The sequence below is a fragment of the Mustela lutreola genome, chromosome 15, assembly GCF_030435805.1.
Source record: "Mustela lutreola isolate mMusLut2 chromosome 15, mMusLut2.pri, whole genome shotgun sequence".
NCBI classification, from domain to species: domain Eukaryota; kingdom Metazoa; phylum Chordata; class Mammalia; order Carnivora; family Mustelidae; genus Mustela; species Mustela lutreola.
This window is the reverse complement of record NC_081304.1, coordinates 64124749-64132588: the sequence shown is the minus strand read 5'-3', so window position 1 is coordinate 64132588 and position 7840 is coordinate 64124749. Positions and strand designations below refer to the sequence as shown.

Sequence of the window (7840 nt, the reverse complement as noted above, 5' to 3'; positions counted from 1 at the left end):
GCATGAGGGCTTTGTAGTATAGTTTCAAATCAAGAGTGTAATTTCGCTTCTTCCTTCTTTCTCAGAACTGCTTTAATTATTTGTTGTCTTTTATGGTCTCATATAAATTTTAGGATTCTTTACTTCTGTAAAAACACAATATTGGATTTTTTAAAAGATTATTTAATTATTTATTTCACTGAGAGAGATGACAAGCAGGCAGAGAGGCAGGCAGAGAGAGAAGAGGTAGCAGCTTCCTGCTGAGCAGAGAGCCTGATGCAGGGCTCGATCCCAGGACCCTGGGATCATGACCTGAGCCGAAGGCAGTAGCTTAACCCTCTGAGCCAACCAGGCGCCCCTAACATTGGATTTTTGATACGAATTGAATTTACACAATGTTAATTCTTACCATTCATAAATATGAGCTATCTTTCCATTTGTGTCTCCTTCAATTTCTTTATCAATGTCATAGTTTATGGGGTACAGATCTTTCATCTTCTTAGTTAAATCTTTTCCTAAGTATTTTATTAGTTTTGATGCTAGTGTGAATTAGATTGTTCTCTTTATTTTTTCAGACAGTTCATCATTAGAGTGTTAAAATGCTCCTGTCTTGTGCTTACTTTGGCAGCACATATACTAAAATTGGAATGATGCAGAGAAGATTAGCTTGATCACTGAACAAGGATGACAAGAAAAACTGGGAAGCATTCCATATTTTAAAAAAAAACCAAAACAAAATAAAATTCTTGTGTTTTATATATTGATCTTGTATTTGGCAGCTTTACAAAATTTGTTAATTCAAAATTTTTTGTGAATTTTTTAGGATTCTTTTACATGTAAGTTCATGTTATCCAAAAAGAGAAAATTTTACTTCTTCCTTTTTTTTTTTTTTTTAGTCTTTTATTTCTTTGTGTTCCTTTTTTCTCTGGCTAGGACATCCAGTACTATGTCAAATGAGAGTAGTGAAAGTGGACACATTTGTCTTTTTTCTGATCTTTAAGGGGAAAACTTTCAAACTTTTTTGATTGAATATGAGATTTGCAATATGTGTTTTTTCTTTAATGGATTTTTTAAATTATTTTTTTAAATTTTTTATAAACATATAATGTGTAATTATCCCTAGGAGTACAGGTCTGTGAATCACCAGGTTTACACATTTCACAGCACTCACCATCACTCACCATAGCACCTGCCCTCCCCAATGTCCATACCCCCACCATCCTCTCCCAACACACCTCCCCCCAGCAACCCTCAGTCTGTTTTGTGAGATTCAGTCTTTTATGCTTTGTCTCCCTCCCAATCCCATCTTCTTTTATTTTTCTTTTCGTACGCCCGAAACCGCCTATGATGCATCTCCACTTCATCATATCAGGGAGATCATATGATAGTTGTCTTTCTGAGATTGATTTATTTCGCCAAGCATAATACCCTCTAGTTCCATCCACGTCATCACAAATAGCAGGATTTCATTTCTTTTGATGGCTGCATAGTATCCCATTGTACATATATACCACATCTTTTTATTGATTCATCTGTTGAAGGACATTTAGGTTCCTTCCATAGTTTAACTATTGTGGACATTGCTGCTATAAACATTTGGGTGCATGTGCCCCTTCAGAATGCCACGTTTGTATCTTTAGGGTATATACCCAGTACTACAATCACTGGGTCATAGGCTAGTTCTATTTTCAGCTTTTTGAGGCACCTCCACGCTGTTTTCCAGAGTGGTTTCACCAGCTTGCATTCCCACGTACAGTGTAGGAGGGTTGCCCTTTCTCCACATCCTCGCCAGCATCTGTCATTGACTGACTTGTTCATTTTAGCCATTCTGAAAGGTGTGAGGTGGTATCTCATTCTGGTTTTGATTTGTATTTCCCTGATGCCGAGTGATGTGGAGCATTTTTTCATGTGTCTGTTGGCCATTTGGATGAATTCTTTGCAGAAATGTCTGTTCATGTCCTCTGCCCATTTCTTCATTGGATTATTTGTTCTTAGGGTGTTGAGTTTGATAAGCTCTTTATAGATTTTGGATAGATACTGGCCCTTTATCTGGTATGTCATTTGCAAATATCTTCTCCCAGATAACTTCTGACAGTCATCTTTTGGCTTTGTTAACTGTTTCCTTTGCTGTGCAAAAGCTTTTTGATCTGATGAAATCCCAATAGTTCATTCTTGCCCTTGCTTCCCTTGCCTTTGGTGATGTTCCTAGGCAGAAGTTGCTACTGCTGAGGTCAAAGAGGTTGCTACCTGTTCTCTCCTCAAGGATTTTGATGGATTCCTTTCTCACATTATGCTTCTTCATCCATTTCCAGTCTATTTTCATGTATGGTGTAAGGAAAAGGTCCAACTTCATGTTTATGCATGTGGCTGTTCAATTTTCCCAACACCATTTGTTGAAGAGGCTGTCTCTTTTCCATAGGACATTCCTTCCTGCTTTGTTGAAGACTAGTTGACCATAGAGTTGAGGGTGTATTTCTGGGCTCTCTATTCTGTTCCATTGATCTATGTCTGTTTTGGGGACAGTTCCCTACTATCTTGATGATGACAACTTTGTAATAGAGCTTGAAGTCTGGAATTGTGATGCCAACAACTTTGGCTTTCTTTTTCAATATTCCTCGGGCTATTCGAGATATTTTCTGGTTCCATATATATTTTAGGATGATTTGTCCCATTTCTTTGAAAAAAACGGATGGGATTTTTGATAGGGATTGCATTAAATGTGTAGATTGCTTTAGGTAGCATAGACATTTTCACAATATTTGTTCTTCCAATACAGGAGCATGGAACATTTTTCCATTTCTTTGTGTCTTCTTCAATTTCTTTCATGAGTACTTTAGAGTTTTCTGAGTATAGATTCTTTTTCTCTTTGATTAGGTTTATTCCTAGGTATCTTAGGGTTTTGAGTGCAATTGTAAATGGGATTCACTCCTTAATTTCTATTTCTTCAGTCTTGTTGGTATAAAAAAATGCAACCAATTTCTGTTCATTGATTTATATCCTGACACTTTACAGAATTCCTATGCAATTTATAGCAGATTTGGAGTGAAGTCCTTTAAGCTTTCCACATACAGTGTCATATCGTCTGCAAACAGGGATAGTTTGACTTCTCTTTTGCCAATTTGGCAAAGTTTGGATGCCTTTAATTTCTTTTTGTTGTCTGATTGCTGAGGCTAGGACTTCTAGTACGATGTTGAATAGCAGTGGTGATAACGGACATCCCTGCCGTGTTCCTGACCTCAGCGGAAAAGTATTCAGTTTTTCTCCATTGAGAATGATATTTGCAGTGGGGTTTTCATAGATGGCTTTGATAATATTGATAATATGTGCCCTCTATCCCTACACTTTGAAGAGTTTTAATCAGGAAGGGACACTGCACATTGCCAAATGCTTTTTCAGCATCTATGGAGAGTATCATATGGTTCTTGTTCTTTCTTTTATTGATGTGTTGTATCACATTGATTGATTTGCAGATGTTAAACCAACCTTGTAGCCCTGGAATAAATCCCACTTGGTCGTGGTGAATAATCCTTTTAATGTACTGTTGAATCTTATTGGCTAGTATTTTGGTGAGAATTTTTGCATCCGTGTTCATCAAGGATATTGGTCTGTAGTTCTCTTTTTTGATGGGATCCTTGTCTGGTTTTGGGATGAAGGTGATGCTGGCCTCAGAAAAAAAAGAGTTTGGAAGTTTTCCTTCCATTTCTCTTTTTTTGGAACAGTATCAGGAGAATAGGAATGAATTCTTCTTTAAATGTTTGGTAGGATTCCCCTGGGAAGCCATATGGCCCGGGGCTTTTGTTTGTTTGGAGATTTTTGATGACTGTTTCAATCTCCATACTGGTTATGGGTCTGTTCAGGTTTTCTATTTCTTCCTGGTTCAGTTGTGGTAGTTTATATGTCTCTAGGAATGTATCCATTTCTTCCCGATTGTTGAATTTGTTGGCGTAGAGTTGCTCATAGCATGTTCTTATAATTGTTTGTATTTCTTTGCTGTTGGTTGTGATCTCTCCTCTTTCATTCATGATTTTATTTATTTGGGTCCTTTCTCTTTCTTTATCAATCTTATTAATTCTTTCAAAGAACCAGCTCCTAGTTTCGTTGATTTGTTCTATTGTTTTTTTGTTTTGCTTTGTTTGTGTGCTTTTTTGTTCGTTTTTATTTCATTGATTTATGCTCTGATTTATTATTCCTCTTCTCCTGCTGGGTTTAGGCTTTCTTTGTTGTTCTTTCTCTGACCCCTTTAGGTGTAGGGTTATGTTTTGTATTTGAGATCTTTCTTGTTTCTTGAGAAAGGCTCGTACAGCTTTATATTTTCCTCTCAGAACTGCCTTTGCTGTATCCCACAGATTTTGAACACTTTTGTTTTCATTATCATTTCTTTCCATGAATTTTTTCAATTCTTCTTTAATTTCCTGGTTGACCAATTCATTTTTTAGAAGGATGCTGTTTAGTCTCCATGTATTTGTGTTCTTTCCAAATTTCCTCTTGTGATTTAGTTCTAGTTTCAGAGCATTGTGGTCTGAGAATATGCAGGGGATGATCCCAATCTTTTGATAATGGTTGAGATCTGATTTATGACCCAGGATGTGGTCTATTCTGGAGAATGTTCCATGTGCACTAGAGAAGAATGTGTATTCTGTTATTTTGGGATGGAATGTGTTGAATATACCTGTGATGTCCATCTTGTCCAGTGTGTCATTTAAGGCCTTTTTCCTTGTGGATCTGTTGCTTGGATGATCTGTCCATTTCAATGAGGGGAGTGTTAAATTCCCCTACTATTATTTTATTGTTGTCGATGTGTTTCTTTGATTTTGTTATTAATTGGTTTATATAGTTGGCTGCTCCCATGTTAAGGACATAGATATTTAAAATTGTTAGGTCTTCTTGTTGGACAGACCCTTTGAGTATGATATAGCGTCCTTCCTCATCTCTTATTATAGTCTTTGGCTTAAAATCTAATTGATCTGATATAAGGATTGCCACCCCAGCTTTCTTCTGATGTCCATTAGCATGGTAAATTGTTTTCCACCCCCTCTCTTTAAATCTGGGGGTGTCTTCGGATCTATGATGAGTTTCTTGGGCAGCATGTTGACGGGTTTTGCTTTTTATCCATTATGATACCCTGTGTCTTTAGATTGGTGCATTTAGGCCATTTACATTCAGGGTAACTATTGAGAGATATGAATTTAGTGGCATTGTATTGCCTATAATGTGACTGTTACTGTATATTGTTTCTGTTCCTTTCTGATCTACTACTTCTAGGCTTTCTCTTTGCTTAGAGGACTCCTTTCAATATTTCCTGGAGAGTTGGTTTGGTGTTTGCAAATTCTTTCAGCTTTTGTTTGTCCTGGTAGCTTTTTAATCTCTCCTTCTATTTTCAATGATAGCCTAGCTGGATATAGTATTCTTGGCTGCATGTTTTTCTCCCTTAACACTCTGAATATATCATGCCAGTTCTTTCTGGCCTGCCAGGTCTCTGTGGATAAGTCTGCTGCCAGTCAAATGTTTTTACTGTTGTACAATACAGACTTCTTTTCCCAGGCTGCTTTCAGGATTTTCTCTTTGTTGTTAACAGTTGTAAATTTTACTATCAGGTTGTGGGGTGTGGACCTATTTTTATTGATTTTGAGGGTCATTCTTTGCATCTCCTGGATTTTGATGTTTGTTCCCTTTGCCATATTAGGGAAATTCTCTACAAAAATTCTCTCCAATATACCTTCTGCTCCCCTCTCTCTTTCTTCTTCTTCTGGGATCCCAATTATTCTAATGCTGTGTCGTCTTATAGTTTCACTTATCTCTCAAATTCTCTCCTCATGGCCCAGTATTTGTTTGTCTCTCTTTTGCTCAGCTTCTTTATTCTCCATAATTTGGTCTTCTATATCACTAATTCTTTTGCCTCATTTATCCTAGCAGTAAGAACTTCCATTTTTTATTGCACCTCATTAATAGCTCTTTTGATTTCAACTTGGTTAGATTTTAGTTCTTTTATTTCTCCAGAAAGGGCTTTTATCTCTCTGGAGAGGGTTTCTCTAATATCTTCCATGCCTTTTTCGAGCCCAGCTAGAACCTTGAGAGTTGTCATTCTGAACTCTAGTTCTGTCATATTACCAATGTCTGTTTTGATTAGGTCCCTTGCTTTTGGTTCTGCCTCTTGTTCTTCTTCTTGTGGTGAGTTTTTCCACCTTGTCATTTTGAGCAGATAAGAATATACAAAGGAGCAATAAAATGCTAAAAGGGTGGTTAAGACCCCAGGAAAATGTGCTTTAACCAAATCAGAAGAGACCCCTAGTTGTGGGAGAATGAAAGGGGATAAAAAAGAAGTTCAAGGGGAAAATGGGTTTAAAAAAAAACAAGGAAAAAATATTAAAAAAGAAAAAATATATATATACTAGACTTGTGACTAGAACAGGGTCACTCACTTAATTTGGGGAGTATTTTGGTCTCTTAGAAGAAACTACCTCCCAAGATTTTAAAGGATGAAAAACATAAAAGGGTAGGCACAATGAAGGGATGGAATAAACCTATAAAAATGAGGAAAAAAGGGACGCCTGGGTGGCTCAGTTGGTTCAGCAGCTACCTTCGGCTCAGGTCATGATCTCAGCATCCTGGGATCGAGTCCCACATCGGGCTCCTTGCTCGGCAGGGCGCCTGCTTCTCCCTCTGCCTCTGCCTGCCATTCTGTCTGCCTGTGCTCACTCTCTCCCACCCTCTCTCTGATAAATAAATAAAATCTTTAAAAAAATGAGAAATAAATTTAATTTCTAAAAATAAGTTGATAAAGCAAGTTGGTTGGGACAGTAAAGAAAAATAAACTGGAGAGAATCTGCTCAGTCTGGACACTAGAACTATCTTGGAGATAGATTTAGGGTATATTTTGTTCTATTAGGAGAAGTTATACCCCAAATTTTTTAAAAGAAAAAACCCTATGTGTAAAAAAATATATAGTTAGGTAAAATGGAGGATAAAATATGACTATAATAATGAAGGTTCAAAATAGATGATTATTTTTTGTAAGGTATTTTAAAAATAAACTAGTTAAAAATCATTAAAAGAGGAAAGGGTAAAAGTTAAAAAAATTAGCAGAAGAAAAAAGAAAAAAAGATATAACTGCAAGACTAATGAATCATTGGGAGAAAGCCACGAATTCCTTGTTTTGCTTTCTCCTCCTCTGGAATTCCACTGTTCTCCTTACTAAGTGAAGTTGATCTTGGCTGGGTTTCTTGTTGGTCTTCTGGCAAGGGGCCTGTTGTATTGATTCTCAAGTGTCTTTGCCCGAGATGGATTTGTTCTGCCCTTACCTGGGGTAAGGCTAAGTAATCCGAGAGCTTTTGTTCCCTGAAGGCTTTCCGTAGAGTTCTGGGTGATGGAATGATAATGGCGGTCTCACAATCCTGCCCAGAGGAGTGGAGAGCTCAAGGCCCCGCTCCTCAGTGCACCCTTAGAGAAAAGTGCTTAATCACTCCCATCTTCACAGCCTCTGGCCATGCTTGAAGAAAAGCGCTCTGTCACTCGTACTTGGAGAAAAGTCCTTGGTCATTCTCATCTCCCTGGCCTCTGGCCATGCTTGGAGAAAAGAGCTCAATTACTCCCGTCTCCCTGGCCCTTGGCCGTGCTCCAAGCTCATCCTGCCTATGCCTGCTTCAAAGTAACCCTGGGTTGAGAGCTCACTCCTCAGCTTTGTCTCTGTAGCCGGCTTCCCCACTCTAATACCTGTGAGTTCTGTGACACTCAGATACCCCTGGTCCTTCTGTGACCCTGAGGGACCTGGGACTATGCTGAGCCCACTTGGGCTTCACTCTGGTTTAGCCTCTGGGGTGATATCCCTCAGTGGATCAAACTTTTAAAAAGTCCTGATTTTGTG

The 7840-nt window shown here is 38.0% G+C and overlaps 1 non-coding gene across 1 annotated transcript; it reads left to right on the top strand.

Moving 5' to 3' along the window:
* The first annotated feature begins 591 nt into the window (after positions 1-591).
* On the top strand, positions 592-698 carry LOC131817146 (U6 spliceosomal RNA). The gene has a single exon (XR_009348355.1). It is a non-coding gene; the product is annotated as a U6 spliceosomal RNA (small nuclear RNA).
* Positions 699-7840: the final 7142 nt, after the last annotated feature.